Here is a 20,794-nt window from a genome sequence, read left to right as displayed (position 1 = left end):
CCAGCGCCAGCGAAAGAAACCCTTGTCTCTTCCTGAGTCTGGCGCGCCCTGGCTGCTGAAGTCCGTCACTGTGCACCGGGCACCAGGAAGGGTCTGGGCGGGGTTCACGTTTTGCAAACATACAATGTGTTCGGTTTTCCATTTTAATTTAATGACCTATTTGAAATGTATTTAGTTGGCTTTGAAGCTTTAGGTGGGGCTTGTTGCGATATCGGCCGGTTTCTGCAGGCTTTTATTAATATGGACGGTGAGGCCACCTTTCAGCTAACGGTCTTGCCCTTGGCAGAGAGACGAGTATTTTATGGGCCTATTCTCCTGGTTGCTTAGGAACTTGGAGCCTTTAGTTAAATAAACACCCGCTTCTCCGGATCTCCCCATTCATCATTCCTGACTCGAGGCCCTGGGTGGAGAAGAGAGCTTCGGCGCTCCCTCCCAGTCACGGAAATGTCCCATTTCTCAGAAGTCAGGAGAGCTGGGGAGAAAGGCAAACACACCATGTGATAACATAGATCTCTTGCCCTTAGCACGAATCCTGGTGATGAACTCTGACCCCAGCAGGATGTGCTAATTGGCGAGGTCTCCCTTGGGACGTGGGCCAGTGCCAGTCGCACTCGAGCACACCGAAGTCCATAGAACCCGGCGGCTGTCCTGAGCTCGAGTGGGGCCGAGCGGTGGGCTGTGCCCGCGGCTTCTCCTGCGTCGTGAGTGTGGCCCCTCTCCTCCACCACGTAGGTGGGGTTTCGAGAGCCGGGGGGATTCACACAGGCCCCTGGGAACTGGCCCAGAGTCCCCCCTCACACATTCTGTTGACCAAAGCTAGTCACATGGCCAGCGCCGATTTGGGGGCAGGAGAGTAGACTCCAGTTTGATGGGAGGGACTGCCATACCACATTTCGAAGGACAGGGACACAGACCAAATCTGCATACGCTGACCCCGGTTTGTGATACAGAGTAAATGTTCAGAGCAGGTGGGTTTAATTTTGGTTTTGAACTAGGAATGCATTTTCTCAATGGTGGAGAGAATTATTCAGTGTTTTGAGGAGTCTTTAAAAACTCCATTACAGTTCAGATTTCATGAAATTGAAAATCTCTGTGCACCACCATATTTTATAAATCTATCTTATTTAAGCGACATGCGGTAAAATGGAATGTCAGTAACTGACAACAAAATGATGGGAAAAGCCGTTTGGAGTTGGCTGCACGCAGCCTCTGCTGTTTGTTGACGAGTGCCAGCACAGTCTCAGCGCCGCAGTCGGCACACGGCGCTTCGGGAATGGCATCTGGAACATCGGAAGGAGGAGGCGAGCAGGTCCCCCCAGAGCAGGGCAGGAAGGGAGGGATGCGGAGTTGCCACTGCCTCCCGCACTCTCAGGGGGAGGGTGTGGCTAGAGCCTGTCCGGCTCTGCTGGCTCTGGGGCCACCTTGGGAACGGGACGTGTGTTATGAGATTTTAAAATGCCTGTAAAATTCGAGCTTGAGAAGGCGAGCGGAGACGGGTCAGTCCTGCTGCAGAGGCTGGTCGCTGCTCAGAAATCACTGGGGTGAGGCTGTGACGGGAGTGCAAACTCAGGTACCTGCAGAGAAGTCAGGGCATCTAAGGAAACCAACAGGTGAGCGTGAGGACAAACGGCAGCCTCAGGAGGACAGTGGGGGGGGGGGCAGTGTGTGGAGCAGGGGACAAGGGTGTGTCCTGGCTCAGGGGCGTTGTGGCTGTTGAGCTCCAGCCCATCGACGCCATGAGGGATTGCGGCCCCATTCTGGCAGATATTTCAATAATTCGAGAGAAATGGAAAACCCAAACTTCCAGGGCAAATCTAATAATGTTCAAATCTAAGTAGTTCAAAAATTGTTTTAAGTTAAAAAAGGATTGTCACGAGATAACGTGCCGTCAGAATGGGACGGTGTGTGGGCTGCTCCAGGGGCTGCCGTGGGTGCTGGGGGGGCAGTCTTGCTCTCAGCTCCAGCTCCTGAAAGCCCTTCAGCCCCTGCCCCAGGCTGTACCTTTTCTCTTTGTTACCTTGGCCTTTATTCCACTGCACTGTGGGACAAAGTCTCGTTTCCCCAGACTTCTCACTTGCTTTGCTGCAGAACATCATCAAGAAATTTACTCAGAAAAGGCGCCTGTGAAGAAATGCTCCAAGTTGTATTTGTCTGAGCCTCGTGGAAGCAGAGACAGGTGGAGGGTGGGGGTGCTGGGGCTGTCCTGGCCTCACTGCCCCCACCTTTAGCCTTTTGGTTGAAGGAAGGAGAGACACACCCTTGTGCATCTGACGTGGGCCCCCATGGAAAACTTCATTCTGTGGGACCATTCTTGTTCTTGACTTCGATCACTGCAAATAAGCTCCTTTCTTATTGTTCCACCCCTCCCCTCCCCACCCTTTGGGAGAAGTAGAGGCGGGGATTCAGTTTCCCTTCCACGGTTGATAAGCAGTGAGTGCAAAGTCAGAGCTTAGGGGCAATGCTGTCAGTGGGCAGAGACAAAGGTGAGGTGGTCAGAGGGGAGGAGAGAACAGAGAAGAGGCTGGCTTTAAGAAATCAGGCGGGAGAATCTCACGGGGAAACCAGCCATCAGTACTGATGGTGACTGTGGGCGCAACTGAGCATCTCCCCGGGCTGCCCACGCACCTGGGAAGGAAGGAGCCTGCTGGTTAGGCCTGGTTTGCCTGTGACTCTCTATTTTGTCCCCATGAAGCACTTTTATCATCCTTTGTCATCTTGTCTTCCTTTCTCTATTTAACAGGATGCTAACCTTTTCTCTGTCCAAGGGTACTTCACCTTCAGAGTTTCGATCTTATTCCATCACAAGAAAGCAGCTTCATCGTCTCATTACTACTCTGTCAGCTCACCAGCATCAAACCTGTTCCGATTCTGTGTTAGTTTCCTGGGGCAGCTGTAACAACTCATTACCTCCTCCTTCTTAAATGCTCTCCTCACTTGGCTGCAGTTAATACCACGCCTCTATGTCTGCTGCTATATATCACAGGATGTGGTTGCTATGGTGATGAGATGCTGAAACTGGGAGAGGATTTATGACACGTGGCTGAGGGGCACATTTCAGGTGCTTTTAAGTTACATCAGTCAAGTTTCTTGGATAGAAGCAGGATTCTTGGCTATTTTAGACAAAAAGAAGGATTGTTAGAGGGCTAAAAGTGCTTATGAAACCAACCGGAATTCCGAGGCGCAGGTGCAAGAAAGTGGAACAAATCAAAGGAGCACTGAGCGGCTCAGAAGTGAAGTGAATCAGAAGGAAGAAGGGGAGGTAGCGAGTGTAAAAGGGAGGTAGAGAATAATAGCTACAGCAAAGTAGGATCAAAAGATGGGTCTTTTTTTGAGAATGGGTAAGGCATGAGCACATTTACTGACAGAAAGAAAAACAATAGCCTGAAAAGGCAGGGTTTCTTTTATCATAATGGAATTAAACTAGAAATGAATAACAGAAAATATTCGGAAAATCTCAAATACTTGCAAATTAAACAAAAGGCATCTAAATAACCATGAGTCAGAAAGGAAGTCACAAGAGATATTAGGAAATATTGTGAATCGAATGGAAATGAAAACACGACATACCCGGATTTGAGGGGTGCAGCTAACGCAGTGCTCAGAGGAAAATTAATAGCTTTAAAGTGCTTCTATTAGAAAAGAAGGAAAGTCTCAAACTAATAATCTATGTTTTCACTTTAAGAAATGTACATAATTGGGGAAATCAATCCAAAACCAAGCAGAAAAGAAGAGTTAGTGAAGATAGAGCTGAACTGATAACATTGAAAACAGAGAAACTGCAGAGAGTGATCCATGAAACCAAATTATAGTTACTTACAAGAATCAGGGTAATGAACAAGTGTGTTTGTGTGTATGTGGGGGGGCATTGCTGACTGACTAATAAAGAAATACATGACTCATTATTTTTTACTGTGAGATGGTAGGTGGAGTTGTCTGCTGAGAGATACAGGAGGCCCTAGAGCTGGTGAGGAGAGAGGTGATGTTATGATGCATCTTCTGGTGGAGTAAAAGGAGTGTTAGTTTCCTATTGCTGCCGTAGCAAATCACCATTAATTTAGTGAGTTTGACAACCCAAACTATTCTCTTACAGGACTAGACATTTGAAAAATCCTAAGTGTGTTCTACTGGGCTGGAATCAAGGTGTCAGCGGGCTGTGCTCTTTCTGGAGGCTCTAGGGGAGAAGCTATTTTTTAGACTTTTCTAGCTTCTGGAGGCACCCGCATTCCTTGGCTCTTGGTCCCAGCCAGCAGTGTGGCACCTTCTAATCTCTTTCTCTCTGCCCCCTCCCGCTTCCTCCCTCTTCTGTTCTCCTTCTCTGTCTCTCTCCACCCCTCATCCTCTTGCCTCCCACTGATAAGGACCCTTGTGATTACATTGGCACACAGAGTAATTCGGGATAATCTCCCCATCTCCTGTTCCTTAACTTAGTCACATCCGCATAGTCCCTTTTGCATGTAAAGTACAATGTTCCAGGTTTTTCAGATTGAAACATGGGCACCTTTGGGGGCTATGATTCTGCCCCCACAGTAGATGACCAAGAACAAGGAAAAGACTCGAGAAGAACGCCCAGACTCAGTTGAGGCCGGAGACCAGGAACTGGTTCTGGCCCGAACCCGGCATGTTCAGGACTGAAATGAAAGGACTGAGTCGGCAGGCTGTGGACCCAGATCAGGCTGCGGCATTTTGCTGGGAGTACAGCGGAAGGACAGGGACTCAGGGAGGACATTTCATAGAATGGTCATTTTTTTGTTTGTTTTTTGATAAAGTGGGATTCAGGCTGGGTGAAGCAGGGGCGGTGGAGTGCTTTCAGGGGGAAGGGAATAAATGTATGACATGGGAATAGAATGCATTAGCTAAGCCTTCAGATATGAAATATAGTGTAATACATGGATACTAGTAACTCAGGAGAAAATCTCCTAACATAGAGAATCCTTTCCACATGTATTCTGATAAACACCAATCCATCAGATTTGAAAGCAGAATTTTTTGATATCATATCTCTTCCTGGAAGGAATGCATTTAATCTACTCTTAGTACTGATCAGAGATCTCAGAACGAAAAAGGAGTCTGCCACCTAATTTATTACAGCCCATCCTTGCCTCGAGTCGTTTTCATCCATCAGAAATGATCTTGTCATTCTAATATCTTAAGAGATACTATTCAGCGAAGATCAAACAGGTCCGTTTTGTTCTGTGTGCTGTGAATAATAATTTAATCTAAAAAGGAGGCATGTTTATTAATAGGCTACAGAATGTTTTTCAGAACCAAAGATAAGGACTTGGAGGCTGTTGCCCCAGAAGGAAGAATTTTGTGCTTCAGGGGTGTGGAGTGCAGAGAGGAGAAAGATGCTGCAATGGAGTTGGGGAAAGTAGTGAAGTCTGTCAGAGAACGGTTCTTTGCAATTTATTTAAGAAATAAGGACTTGTTTGGTTTTTTTGTTTCCTTTAATTTTTTTTTTTTTTTTTTTTAGTTTTAGGCATAGCAGAGTGGACCCTGAATTTGGATCTTGGCAGCATTACATAATTGCTGGTGAACCTGGATGGTACTCCGCCCGTGTTCTCTTACCTGCAATATGTGAACGGCAGAAGTCCCGCCCTTACAGTTTCTTTAGGAGGGTTCCGGAGTGAATATTTGTAAGTCACTTACAGCAGGATCTGGTGTGGATATGTTTGTTAAATCAAATTTAAAAATTCATCTGACAATGATACCCACTGAAACAAAAACATTGTAGCTACAACTGAGAAAACCTTTCCCTGATTCAGAACCCAGAGTGACTGACGTGCTTTTGGACTATACCTGGATAAGAGTTGATTTGTGGTCTTCGTTTGAGTTAAACATTGTGGCCAGTTTTCTCTACCTTGTCAGCGACAGTGAGTTTATTTTCTTTCTGTTTTCCTTGAGTTGAAGAAAGTTGGCGAGTTTAAACAATCTCTCTTGTCGGCCAACGTCCACTTCGCTAACTCACCACCCCCCAACCCAAAGGCAAACAGCAGAGCAGATCGGGCTACGTGAGTCCTTCTGCGCCTTGCAGTCCAGACATTGCGAAGCAGGAGGAGGGATGCGGTAGGCAGACTGAACACAGCCGGCTGGTTGGTGCGGCGTGGTGAGGACATGGCATCCCCAACACAAATTCTGCCACCGCAGTTGATCTCGCAGCAAGGTGGCAGCCGCCAAGACGCACATCCAGGACTATCTCCTGGCTGTTGAATTGTGCCCAAAAGTGGCTGCGATTAGTCACCAGATATTTTACCGGAGACCAGTAGGTCTTCAGCCACAGCTCCCGAAATGGGGCTTTGTCACATGCTCAAGGCCAGTGTGACAGCTCCCAGAACCATCGGGGCAGCAGTCAAGCGGCCCCCCGTTTGGCAGAACCCCTGGGTTGAGAGTTTTCCCCCCAATTATTTCAAGTAGCTTGAGCCACTTTTACAACTCCCTGGAACCTCATTTTCAATGACTCGAATAACACCCACCTGGAAGGGCTAAGTGAAGCCGCAACGAGGGGCTGCGTCCAGCCCTGCCGACGTGCTGGTCAGTGGGGGTGTCGTGTTTGTTCTCCCCACTTCCACTTCCTCCTCTCGGCTGCCTGTCTAGGAAGAAACAAGGCAGAGATACTTCACCAAAGAATTCAGGAAATCTAGTATTAGAGTGACAAGCTTGAGCTATTTCTCTTTTAAAGGCTAATTAACAGAAATGAGGCCCTGGTGGTGACAGAGCCGTCTCTTGCCTTTCTTGCCAAGGAAGCTGTGTGTAGGAGGACAGGGGATTTGGCGGATGCTGGGGGCCATCCATGGGGTGGAGGCCGTGGTGGTGTCCCAGGGATCCAGCCGTGGTCATTGTCAGGCTTTATCACAAGGTTGAAGGAGCTGCTTCCTCAAGACTGACCAGGTGCATTTCCATAATCCCAGGTGCATTGGCAGAGTTCCAGGGACTGCGAGTCACTGTGCTCCCTGTTCCCCCCAGGGCACTGCAAGGCTGGCCAGCCTTCTGCCGGGGAAGTCCAGTACATGTCCAAGTGTGTGGGTGGAGGTCGCGCGGCAAATGGCTTTGGCTCTTGTCCTTCCTCCCCATGACCCTGCTCTTGTCCAGTCCCTCATCAATCTTCCTGCTGTCCTGTCCATTCCTGGACACCAGAGCCCAGCATTTCTAGAGGGCAGTTTGCATAGTATGTTCAAGGGGAGTGAAGGACAAGAGGTCACTGGCTCCATTTAGAAAAAAAGTCAATGGCAGGCACGGCATTCTGGGAGTTCACCTGGCCTGCCTCCAGGCAGCCATCACACCCCTTCAGTGACAAAAACCAAATGGGGAGAAGGACCCATTTAAGTAGCCCCTGGGAAGCCCCTGAATCCACCTCCCCAGCCCCGTCTGTGAACTCTGGTCCCAGACACAATCCAGCTGCCTGCGGGCATCCCTCCCCTCTCCACCTCCCCCGCCCCCGCACCCAGTCCTCCACACACATCAGCCAAGACATGGGTGGGCTCTAATCCCTGCTCCTGTGACTCACACGTTTTTTGCGTTCCACAAAGGCTGGCTGAGCTCCCGTGGCTGCAGCTGGTTGGGCCTCTGGGCTGTGGGAAGGGTCGAGGTACCGCTGGCCTTTCGAGCAGGGGTCCAAGCTCACCGCCCTGTCTCCCATGCTCAGCCTCCAGCCAGCACCTCAGCAGGGCCAACGGGGGCAGGGGGTGCAGGTGCCCCTCCCCACCCTGCACATTTTCCTTTTATGACTTTGTTCTCCTTCCAGACTGTTCTTGGTAGGGTCCTAGAGCAGAAGTTAATGGGGAGGGAGGGGGAGGAAGAGCAAAATGTAAGGAAGAGCAGCTGACTCTCTGCAAAGGCCTTTTCAAACAGTTCCTGGGAAGTCCTCTGTGAGGCCCCGGACTGCACCCAGCAAAGGGCCTATGGGAACAGCTGCCCCAGTCGGGGGGCAGCTGTGAGGATGGGGACTTGGGGAGACTTTCAAGTGGGAGAAAGAAAAGGAGCTTTGTTCTATCTTCTCATGGCCTACTTAATTAATTAACTGAATTCTAAGGAGATGAGCAAAGTTATTGTTAATTAATTTAATGAATGTAAATGTATCCTGCCCGAAGTATTTGCAGCACCTGCGTCCCGTGGGGGCAGATGATGGAGGGAGGTGGAGCGTGGCCGGCGTGGGGACCGTCCCTGGCAGATGGTGCCCAGGCTTAGTGTGGGGGGCAGTGCAGGGCCAGCCCTCCTGGGTTCATCTCCTCAACAGCAGTGAAGTTCAAGGGGATGAGCCAGGGGTTCTGTCAGAACTGAAGCACAAATAGGTTTAGGGTCTCAGGAATACACACGGGGCTTCCCGAGAGCTGGTGGGGCTCAGGAACCGGCCCCTGGCACGGGCTCAGGTCAACCAGGGCTCATCACAGGCTCTGTGTCCTCTGAGCCACGCATGTCCCTGCCTGGCTTCACCTGCTCTCGGGGCTGAAGCACCTTCTCCTTCGGGGGGGGAGATGCTGAGCCCCAACTTCCTGCCTCCCAGCCTTGCCTCCCCAGGAGATGGTACCCGCAGGTCCCGACTGCCTCCGCCCACCCCTGGGAAGCGCTGGCAGACTGCTGGGGTCCCCCAGTCGAGCGCCAGACTGCTGACCTGTGCTGGCTGCTGTGACCCTAGGGCTGGTCTTTATAGGGAAAGAAATGCGATGGGCAGAGAGGCGTTGACAAATGCAGCAGCTACCGCCCCCCACACGACTTCACACCAGCAGAGCGGGTGGGTGAGCTGCACAATTCAGTTCACACAGAGAGGCAAGAGTTCGGCAGAGAGTGAATCGGTTTTGTGGGAACCTGGGAGAAAACGAGTACTGGGCTGACTCTGGGGGAGACTGTTTGGGCTGCGCTGACTCGCCCTGACCTGCTCTCTCGGGCCCAGAGGTGAGAGGTGGGCGGGCCCTTCTCTGATGCCCCCCAGGACACTTCCAGGGACCTCGTCCCAGGGTTTCCAGGGAAAATCCTCTGCTTGCTCAGCTCTGCGGACGTTCCAGCGAGTGGCTCCCACGTCTGCCCTGGGGTGGCACGGGCTCTAACGTGGACTTCCCTATTGTCACTAAAGCGTCTGATGAGAATGTGCCATCTCTTATGGGTTGAACTGTACCCTTTAAAGAGATATACGCAAGTCCTAACCTCCAGGACCTCAGATTGTGACCGTATTGGGCAGTAGGGTCACTGCAAACACAATTAGTTAGATGAGGCCACACCGGAGTGGGGAGACCCAAGGAGACTGGCGTCCTTGTAAAAAGAGGAGAAGACACACACACCGAGGAAGGCCTGGGGCCACCAGAAGCTACAAGAGGTTAGGAAGTACTCTTGACTAGGGACTTCAGAGGGAGCACGGTGCACCAGCCCTCCACATTGGGCTGCGAGGGAACCGTCTCTGTTGTTTTAAGCCCCCCGGGTGTGTGAGCTCTGGTACGGAGCCCGGGCCTGCGCACCGTCTCAGAGGCTATCTCCTTACGTGGACGATAGGTTTGAACTGTCATGCTTTGTGGTCCCTCCGATTACATCCCCTCATCGAGTCTTCCAGGGCCCTGCGCACCCACGTCTCTCATAATTTGGATTGGAAAAATGCTTTCCATTTGTAGAATGCTTGATTGTAAAGCAAACCTCTATAACTCACATTCTATTTCTTCAGTTTGTGGGACTATCTGCCCAGAGTGAAACCCCTGGCCAAGGTGGTTTCGAGCATGTTCACCGGCCCTCTGCTCATGGGTCCCCACCTCGTGGGCTGAGACGTCGAAGGGGGTGGGGGTCCCGGTTCGCACAGAGGTGCAGAGTGCTGGAACTGCTGCGATTCCAATGCTGCCCCTCTGGCCTGAAGGATGGACCCAACTCCAGCCTGCCTCGGAGGCAGGCGACCCCCGTGGCCGACCACAGGCGGGGTTGCTAAGCTGGCCTCCTACGTGGGCTACTGAAGATGTGATTCCTGGAATCCATCCTCCCCGTATCTGGGCCAGAAGGCTCCCCTGGCTGCAGGGTGGAGCTATCGATTCTGTTAGAGGGGAAAGAAGCATTTGGACCTGCTGGGGTTACTGTCAGGGGCAAAAAATGGGCCTCCGCCCAGCAAGGCTAGGCGGGGAGGTGGGAGATACAAGCGAAGGTACGTGTTGGTCACACTCCTTTGCGGCATGGCCACCCAAGCCAGTGAAGCTCGATTCCCAGAGCCTGGTGTCCTGGGTGAGTTCTGTGTGGTGTGCGGGGTGCCCACTCAGCGGCTTCCCACTCTGGCTGAGCATCAGGATCACGGGGTGCACGTCTCAAATGCAGTTCCCTGTTCCTCAGCAGCGGGTTGCAATCAGACCTCAGATGGGAGGCCGGAAGGAGCCTGTGAGCAGATGCTCTCCGGGGTGCTGGCTAAGACGTGAATGAACAGGGTCCCCCATTCTCCCCGGAGCAGGGCTCAACCTTGCTCCATCGGAGAAGCTGCAGCTGCAAAGGAGCAAGCTCCGTGAGAGGACAGCCTCCATTTGGTATTTTGTAAAACTGGCGTGGTTCCTTTTCCCTCCAATTACCGAGTGCCATCTTTCTCCGCGCCTTCCTAAACTGTTTGCAGGGCCAATGAACATGATTTATTTAATGTGAATCTAGATGGCAACAGAATAAATCAACCTATCCACATTGCAGTGTTTTAAATCACGTTTACTTCAGCTTCGCGTAATGAGAAGCCGCGCTATGACACCTCGAGAACAGTCGTTTAACCAGCGAATGAGGTTTTCTCGCTTTCCAAGCAGCAGCCACGGTAACGGAGCTGCATTGCTGTGGGCAAGATGCAGCTGAAGTGAGGAGGCAGCCATTCGGAACTGAGGCGCATGTTCCAACAAGTGGGGAAAATTGTTTCAAGTTCAATGATACATATTTCGAATCAAAATAAAGAAAAGTTGGGGAAAGGATGACAAAGACCAAACGGGACATTGTGTACACCCGGGTAAGGTGGGGTGTGACACAGCAGGAAAAGACAGGAGTCTGGAATAAAAAATCCAGGTTTCATCCCAATTCCGACCACAGTGCAAGTTAATTGGATCATTATTTCCCGACTTAAATAGAAATGAGAATAGGGAGGATTAAATGAGTGAATGTGATCTCGTGCACTATAATGCCGGTCTCAGGGTACTTTGCACGGAATTCCAGTTTCTATTATGGTTAGAAAGAATAAGGGTAGCACGTACTTCTGGAAACTCCCGAGGTAAACCTTTATTAGAGTCACGTATGACACGTGCTGACAATGTGCAGACGCCCAGACTGCCGCTACTCCAGGTGTGGTCTGTGGGCCACCAGCACTGACGTGACCTTGGAGCAGGAAGACACGCAGAGTCACTGGTCGCACCAGCCACGCTGGACCAGAGCCTGCGCTCTAATAAGGTTTCCAGGTGAATCACGTGCACAGGAAAACCGAGAAGCTCTGCCCTGGACCACTGCGGAGGGGAGAGGCCAAGGAGAAACATGGAAGTCCCTGAGAATATAATAGATGTGTATGCATGTGTAATAGAAGACAACATAGCATAACATACAATAACATACTATGACATGACACAGCATAACATAACGTTTTCTACCAATTTCTAATTTGGTGAAACACTCATCTTTTTATTTGTTTATTTATGTTTAAAGATTTATTTATTTATTTATTTCTAGAGAGAGGGGAAGGGAGGGAGAAAGAATGGGAGAGAAACATCAGTGCGTGGTTGCCTCTCCCACGCACCCCCTACTAGGGATCTGGCCTGCAACCCAGGCATGTGCCCTGACTGGGAATCGAACCAGCGACCCTTCGGTTTGCCGGCCGGCACTCAATCTACCGAGCCACACCAGCCAGGGAACACTCAACTTTTTAAAAGCAAATAGATGATTCTCAACCAGGGACAGCATAGTCTTTCATTCTCCTGGATCCCACATGTAAACAGAGCATCTGAATAGCAAAACCAAGGTGGCTGGACAACATGTGCCACACGGCTAGGTGACGAGGGATTCCTATAATCTCCGAAATTCTGTTGACGGGACATACGACCAACAGCTACAAGTACGAGGTATTATCAGCAGCGTGAAGCTGAGTGGAGGCACGGGGGTCCAGTGGACCTCGGACAAGGAGAATCACAAAGTAGCCCACAGGCACTCCCCGGAAAGCGTGGCGGACCCATCTGAGAAAGTAGATCGAACGAGAATTCCGCCCCCCCAGTGTAACAACAGGTGAATGCTCGGCCGCCTCTGGTTGAGGGTGCAGCCTTGGCGAGGGCGCGGACCTGAGCCCCCAGAACTCCCTTTCGGGGCAGGTCCCCCAGGGAGGAGACATCGCTGGGGCAGAATCAAAACTAGCAGGATAAGGACACAGGGGTGAAGGGGAAAGATTGTTGAGGTAAAAATAGGGGAAGGAAACAAAACCAGGAAATCTCAGAAAGCGAGTCACAGTACAGAAGCGGCGGTGGGCAAACGAAGGCTTAGTCCTTTGGATGGAGAAAGACCTGCAGGTTACGGTTATGGCAAGAGTCTCACCGGCCCTGTGTTCCACGTACTCCCGACTGTAAACCCACTGTTGCCCCGCCCTGAATTTAATATACATGCTGCTGTTCTGAAACTTCAGGACAACCAATCACAGAGATGAGCGACAGAAAAGCACCCAAGTCAAGTTCCATACACACTTACTGCAGGAAGAGAAGAATAAGAATCTGAATAGCGGCCCCATATACCAGAAAAATGTAATGTGCTAGAAGTACACGGATCAAAGCCGCCACGGGCCTTTCCAAAATGAGCTCAAAGATGTCAAGATGATAACACAGGATATGAATGACAAGCACTGCCTGTCCTGTGGTGTGTCACGGTGTCACTTGGTCCTGTTTGTTTGGACTTCCCTCCGCAGTCAGAAAGGCAAGACGGGGCCGGTGGTGTTTGGAGACCTTCGCACACCCGTGTGCACCCCGTGACCGTCCGCTCCTGGTGCCTCCCATGCCTGTCGTGGGTGCGAGTCCTGACAAGATTGTTAGCTTATTAGAGAAGACCTTAACAACAGCCACACATAGTGCTACTGTACTGTGGTCCTCCTCCAACCGTAAACCACTCAAAAATCTACTGTTTGTGGATTTGCTTTACATTTTTGTAGCAAATACTGACTTTCTTGATATCGGTATTTGTGGGGAACTGTTCCACACGTGGGAAATGTGGCCCAGCCCCCACTCGGAAAAGCCAGTGGGGAGCGAGGTTGGTGGGCGGGACCCACGTCCATGGATAGCTTCTCCAGTGGGAAATCAGGCCTGCATTGTACCCAGACTGCTATGAGACTTGCTCTTGCTAAAACTCCCTCACCCTGAATTGAGGCAGCAAATGTTTACTGAGTATCTTTAGCTTCCTAAAGTCTGTGCTAGACGACCGGAGTACTGAGTGTAACCAGTTCAACCCCGTTCCCCCTTGAGCTGAAACGTCCTTCTCTTTGAAGTAATTAGCAGTATTCTGTCCTTTGTTGTCCTTAAAAGGTAATCAATCACCTGTGGTGCACCTGTGCATAGTGAATGAGGACCATCTTCCTTGTAATGTGCCCAGAAAAGCAATAAAAGCCTGTCCAGGCGGGGTCAGCTCTCTCTCTCTCTTGGGCTCTCTCTGGCCTCTCGTCCTGTCTCACTTAGAGAGCGGCCATGCAGCCCCTTTTTCTCCACAGGACTCGTAGTCCGTGTGTATTTATCTGTTGCCACCACGACCCAGGATCCTGCGGGCAGGGTCCGAGTCACATAGTGTCCCCATCAGTATTGGAAGTGGCTCTTGGACTCTGACCTGAGCATCTTCACCCGCCCAGTGTCCCTCACACACTGCTCCGCCTTCTCACTCAGTCTCAGAAGAGTGTCATTATTATTTTTCTCTGAGACGCACCTTAACATGTGGTGCTTCCGTTTTGCATTTTTACTTTTACTGCCTGCCAACTCAACAATGTAACATTTTAAAAAATGCTACATTTACCCAAGTTGGGATAAAGATGAAATCTACTATCTCAACTTATGAGTCAAGTTAGTGGTTGGCGAAGGGGTTCTCAGAGTTGTCAGGATGCAGGTTTAATTCAGTGAAGATCTTGTCTTTAAAAATTAATTGTACTTATTTAATATAAGGGTTGCGATTCATCTGGCGTAAACTTCCAAAGCTGTGAGACGGGAGAAGGTGAGGAGCAGTCTCCTTCCCAGCCTGGCCTCAGCCCGAGTCTTCTCCCAGAGCCAGTGGCCGGCCTCCGACTCCTGGGCAACTCGGAGGTGGACGGGCGACTCCGAGGTGGACGGGCGATGCCATGAGTGCGGGACGCTGTGGGTGCTGGTGGGTCTGCCCCAGCGGGGAGCAGCAGTGTTGCTGAGCACATATTTGAGGCCAAATGAATGCGTAATTTATAAAACAAAGAATAAAAACAAACAAGAAGACACAGGCCGCTTCTGGGAGCAGCATGACCAAATGGCATTGATTTAATCCAGAACACCATTTCATTTTTCAATTTAATCTTAGTGATAGTTCATGAAACAGTGTAACAGGCTGGATAAAAACCTTATCACCTTAGACATCTTCCCCTCCTCCCCAGGCGATGTGGGAAAAACAACAGTATAGCCAAATAACGAAACGGGAATATAAACAGGTGTAATCTGCAGAGCGCTCAAATGTGCCGGCCGCTCTGCCTGTGGCATTCAACTACCCCGGTTGCCAAACGAGAGATTTTTCTCATTCTGTCGCTTCCTTTGGATGTGTCATTAACTCATTCCGAACTCAAAACCGATGGGTCCTGAACGGTGAAGCCTCTCGTCTTGCTGGGTGCCGTGGTGACTCATATGAGTTCTAGCAAGTGTGACGCGTCCCAAGCGAGCGCCGAGTGCTGAAACTTATTTTTCTCGTCTCAACGCGACGAGCACGGGGTTTGAGGAGTTCTGAAGCCGATGAGTACCAAGGTGTGACTGTGCTCCGTTACTTTCACCTTTTGATGCTCACCTTGGCCTGGACTTGGCCAACGGGAGCCCCTTCAAGGTGACTCGTTGGTTCTCTGGACACGGCCCCTCATTCCTTCATTTGGGGGGCACAGCAAGACATTCACAGTTACCGTCCATTTCCCCTGCCACGGTCCTGAAGTCAGCCGTTGTTAATGATGGAGGACGTATGTTACAATCTCCAACTACAAGAGTGATTTTCATTTCTTTTTGCAGGTCTGTTGATATTTGCTCTCTGTACAGGGTCCAGCACAAATAACGGCCCTTTTCATTACAAAATCATAAGCATGTAATTCTGTAATGTAACAATATCATACTCAAACACACCATATACTGTATTTTTTTGGACTATAAGACACGCCCCCTCCCAATTTGGGAGGAAAGGGAGGGTGCCTCTTATAGTCCGAATGCAGCTTACCTGGCTCACTTGGCGGGGGCAGGCTGTGGTGGAGCAGGTTTTTTCCCCCTATTTTCCTCCTCTAAAACTTAGGTGCGTCTTATGGTCCAGTGCATCGTATAGTATGAAAAATATGGTAACATTTTAGGTGAAAAGTTCAAATTAAAACTATAAATTATTGCACCCATGTTATTACCCTAGCAACCACATCAAGTAGGCCTTACTTCTGCCGGACCCCGTATTTTTAAGCTCTGTCGATAGGTCCATCTGCCTTGTGAAGTGTACGTGTAGAATTAAATAGTAACCTAATTAGCAGTAACACTTTTTTCTGCCTTAAGGTTTAGTTTATCTGCTATCAATTACATATCACAATTCCTTTGCTGATTAATATTTTCCTGGCAGCTCTTCCTCAACCTTTTATTTTCAAACTTTATTTTATTTTGTAGCCATATAATTTAGTGTGCCTCTTATAAAAATACGTAGCTAGATTTTTTAAAAATGTAGTCTGCTCCAAAAGTATAATTTGGTATCATCTTTAAACCCAACATATCCAATCCTCTTTTTAAGTTGTAGTAATTGATATATTTGGATTTATTTCTAACATCTTCATTTTGCGCTTTCTCTTTATTCTGATTTTCTGTTTTTACCACCCTTTCTTGTTTTCTTTGAAATTATAATTGAGTAATTTTCTTTCTTCATTTCTCTCCTTCTTTTAGTTTGTTAGTTATACACTTAATTTTCTTACGTTGTCTTTATTCTGGAAATTAATTTTAACGTAAATCGCTACCCTTTCAAAATCTAAAGCTGTAAGGGCACTAGAATAGTTTGACTCTAACTATTTCCTTCCCAAAGGCATATTACGCCTATCAGCTCCATCTTTTAAAAAATTAATCTCTCAAGAAATTATTATTATCCCTTTATGTAGTCAGTTTTATTAGCTTTGTCTATGTGTTTGCCTATGCTTTTTAAAATATATATTTTATTGATTATGCTATTACACTTGTCCCATTTCCCCCCTTTATTCCCCTCTGCCCTGTACACCCCCTCCCACCCACATGCCCCCACCCTTAGTTCATGTCCATGGGTCATACATATAAGTTCTTTGGCTTCTACATTTCCTATGCTATTCTTAACCTCCCCCCTGTCTATTTTCTACCTACCATTTATGCTACTTATTCCCTGTACCTTTCCCCCTTTCCTCCCCACTTCCCTGCTGATAACCCTCCATGTGATCTCCATTTCTGTGATTCTGTTCCTGTTCTAGTTGTTTACTTAGTTTGTTTTTGTCTTTGTTTTTTTTAGGTTCGATTGTTGATAGTTGTGAATTTGCTGTTGTTTTACTGTTCGTATTTTTGATCTTCTTTTTCTGAGATAAATCCCTTTAACATTTCATATAATAAGGGCTTGGTGGAACCCTTGGTGGAGGAACTCCTTTAACTTGACCTTATCTGGGAAGCACTTTATCTGCCCTTCTATTCTAAATGATAGTTTTGCTGGAAAGAGTCATCTTGAATTTAGGTCCTTGCCTTTCATGACTTTGAATACTTCTTTCCAGCCCCTTCTTGCTTGCGAGGTTTCTTTTGAGAAATCAGTTGACAGTCTTATGGGAACTCCTTTGTAGGCAACTCTCTCCTTTGCCCTTGCTGCTTTTAAGATTCTCTTCTTATCTTTCATCTTGGGTAACTTAATGATGATTTACCTTGGTGTGTTCCTCCTTGGGTCCTGTTTCTTTGGGACTCTCTGAGCTTCTTGGACTTCCTAGAAGTCTATTTCCTTTGTCCGATTGGGGAAGTTTTCCTTCATTATTTTTTCAAATAACTTTTCAATTTCTTGCTCTTCCTCTTCTCTTTCTGGCACCCCTATGATTCGGTTGTTGGAATGTTTAAAGTTGTCCCAGACATTCCTAAACTTCTCCTCATTTTTTTGAATTCTTGTTTCTTCATTCTGTTCTGGTTGAATGTTTATTTCTTCCTTTGGTTCCAAACAGTTGATTTGAGTCCCAGTTTCCTTCCCATCACTGTTGGTTCCCTGTACATTTTCCTTTATTTCACTTAGCATAGCCTTCACTTTTTCCTTTATTTTGTGACCATATTCAACCGATTCTGTGAACATCTCAATTACCAGTGTTTTGAACTGTGCATCTGATAGGTTGGCTATCTCTTCATCACTTAGTTGTATTTTTTTCTGGAGCTTTGATCTGTTCTTTCATTTTTCATTTTTTTTTTGTCTCAGCGCACCTGTTCCGTAATAAGGGGTGGAACCTTAGGTTTTCGCCAGGGCGGGGCAACCCACATGGTGGCACTGTGACACTGTACATGGGGGAGGGGTCCGAGAGGGAACAATGCCTCTTGCTCAGCTCTCCAACTGGTTTTTAGCACTTCCCTGACTCCCTACAAGCAAAGTGGGCCCTTCTGGTGCTGATTCCTGGATGGGGGGTTGTGTGCATTCTAGGACCCTGTGGGTCTCTCCAACGACCTCTCCTGTGAGGCTGGGAGTTTCTCCTGCTGCCTCACCTCCACAGGTTTTTATAGTCAGAGGTTTGAGGCCTCATATTTCCCATGCTGGAACCCTGGGTTGCACGGTCTGTCTCGCTCCCCAGTTGTTCCTCCCGGTTTATCTGCATGCAAATGTGGGGCCGCCTGGTTCGCCAGAACCACCACCTTGCCGTGAGTCCTCTCTCCCCAGCTGCCCGTCTCCGCCCCTCCTACCAGTCTGGATGAGTGTTTCTTCTTTAACTCCTTAGTTGTTGGACTTCCATACAATTCGATTTTCTGTCAGTTCTGTTTCTTTTTGTTTTTAAATTTGTTGTCCTTCTTTTGGTTGTGCGAGGAGGCACAGTGTGTCTACCCATGCCTCCATCTTGGCCGGAAGTCTGCCTGTGCTTTTTAAAATCTCACACTGTCAACATGCAACTACTTTCCTTCTGCCTGAGGCCGTTCACTACAACCGCCTTCAGTGAACATCTGTTGGTAGTAAACTTCCTCCGTTTTCCCTCGTCTGAAATGACCTTATTTTGTCCTCAGTCTTGAAAGCTACGTTTTTCCTCCCAGGGGACATAAAATTGTATTCAACTGTTATTTTCTCCTGATTTATTGACGATGTCATTCTACTGCCTTCTAGATTTTTTTAGTGCAGGTGAGACATCAGCCATCACTCCAATTTGTCACCGTTTGGAAGACAACTGGCTTGTATCTCTTTGTCTTTGGTGTGCTGACACTGTTGATCACACTGTAATTCATTCGGTGTGGAGTCCCTTTGTCCATCTTGTATCAGAATTAATCCAGCTGTTGCCTTTTCACAGTTTTCTTCACGCCACCGTGATTACCGGTTGTCTCCTCTGCTTATTACATCCCCACGCTCCCAAACTTCTCCTTTCTGATGCTCAGCATCCCTGTGCTGGGGCTTTCTTCCCTTCTACCTTTTAGCTCGCAGATTCTCTCTTCAGCGATGTCTAATTGGGTTTTTAATTTGAATTATTGTGTTTTTATTTACAAATGTTTAATTTTGCTTTTTAAATATTATTGTTTGCATGTATAGCCTTTTGTGCCCTAATGCAAAGCTTTCATTAATTCTTTTCCTTGAAATTATTAAACTGCTAATTTTATCCCCTATGTCAGAGGATTCAGCTGCTGAAGTCTTTGGAGGTTTGACTCAGCTTGTTGAGGTTTCTGCTTTCTCTGGGTCCTGTCACCTCACTTCCATCTGCGCCTTGTGATGTGTGAAGGTGAGCTCCTTTCTTGGAACTCGATGCACTTTTAGGAGTTCTTTGAGACCTGGCAGATGGCGGGCACCAACCAACAGGCATGCATGTGCTTCTACATACGTTTAAGGGGTTTCACCACCTAAAGCCACTTCAACCCCATCACTTGGGAATGAGTGATGAGCACATTCATATATTTTTAGCACAATAAGATATTTCAGATATTTAAGTTTCTCCTGCCACCATCCCAGAGTCGGCCATTTTTGACAGTTAGTCAATTAATTATGGGAGAAGTATGTTAAAATCTGACACTGTGATGGTGAGTGTTTTATTATCCTGTTAAAATCAACACCTTACAAAAGGAAGAAAAGCAGTTTTTCTCTGTCTCCTGAACAGGCATTAACAAAAACTTCTAGCGTGTCCATCAGTTGGAAGGTGCCCCGACATGCTCACCTGCCTGGCAGACAGAGGCTTGCGGCCCTAGGAGCTCGGGCAAACGTGCGGTGACAATTTTCATGGCTGGATAACATTGCATCAGAAGACCGACTCCTTGGGGATTTTACTCTTAGAGGAAAATTTATCTTGCGGATCCTTCTGAAAGGAACATTAAGCAAGTTAACAACTGATGTCTTTGTGAAGTTCTACAGAAAATTGAGAAAGATTTTTCATGCAGAGGGTGCTTAAAGGAACCCCGGGGAAAATCTGAGGGGATTCTCACTCGGGGAGGATCGGGTCACTTTGACTCAAACCCACAGTGCTCCTTGAGAAGACACCAGATGCCAGCTCTGTGCCCGGCAGTAGACAGAGCCCTGAGTGACAGGTAAAGACTCGGATCTGCGTTGTGAGGTCCAGGGATTTACATAAAAGAAGCAAAACTAATCAATGGCAACAAAACCTGGTCATGGAGGAGAAAATAAGTTAGAATGCAGTAAAAAATTCGGTCTTATGTGGATTTCCTCATCCTCTTGATTTCAACCTCATCCTTTGTTCATTATTTTTATAAAATTGAAGTTATTTCTGATGTTTGGAATAGCATGGTGATTTTCATCGTTACTTTGTGTTTACATTCTTGTCAAAGTAATCTGTACATAAGTGTGTACACAGTTTAAAGGGCAGGAACTGCGAGACGTAACAACGGCCCCCTGTCCCTCTCTTCCTGGCCTGACCCCTCACCTCGCGTCTACACTCAAGGGTTCCTTTCAGGGTACCCGGTGGTCTGTGCCCTCCTTCGTCTTTCCCCTCAACTCCCACCACCCCCCTCTTGGAAGAGAATAAAGGAAAAATAGAGCTTCCTGGCTGTAGGAAAGCGTGTGCAATGGGGCCCCTGCCTTTGGACCAGGGACATCAGCCCCCACAAAGAAAGAGCCCCAGTGACTGGAAAACAGATGCCTGCCCCACTGGAAGAGCGCAGATCCGGCAGGGCTGAGCCCACGCCGGGGACAGGCAGGGGGCCTGAGCCACTACCTCCCAGCTCCACCCCTGCGTGGCTGTGGCAAGAAGGCCCAGCTGAGAGCGAACATGCTGGGAAAATGAACTTGTTTTCAGAAAACGAGCCCGAGAGGAACAGATACCTGTGTTTCTCTGTTGCCATCACTGTGTCTTCTCTGCATTAACATATCCCCTCAAAGATGTTTAAAATGCTTCAGAGTCGCGTTCCTTCAACATATCCTGATGGCAGGTGGGCGGGAAGGAGGCAGCGAGGCAGCTTTTCCCGTGGAGAGGCGCTATTTCAAGTGGGGAGTGGGATCTGTCTGC

At 48.4% G+C, this 20,794-nt stretch overlaps 1 long non-coding RNA gene across 1 annotated transcript; it reads left to right on the top strand.

Annotated features, from left to right (window-relative positions):
* The first annotated feature begins 654 nt into the window (after window positions 1-654).
* Window positions 655-20,292, top strand: LOC123480141 (uncharacterized). Its single transcript, XR_006656027.2, has 3 exons — window positions 655-968; window positions 5,471-5,633; window positions 19,436-20,292. It is a non-coding gene; the product is annotated as an uncharacterized lncRNA (long non-coding RNA).
* Window positions 20,293-20,794: the final 502 nt, after the last annotated feature.

This window comes from Desmodus rotundus, chromosome 2 (genome assembly GCF_022682495.2).
Source record: "Desmodus rotundus isolate HL8 chromosome 2, HLdesRot8A.1, whole genome shotgun sequence".
Classification (NCBI taxonomy): domain Eukaryota; kingdom Metazoa; phylum Chordata; class Mammalia; order Chiroptera; family Phyllostomidae; genus Desmodus; species Desmodus rotundus.
Note: the sequence above shows the minus strand (reverse complement) of the source record. Positions and strands in the feature narration are given on the sequence as shown.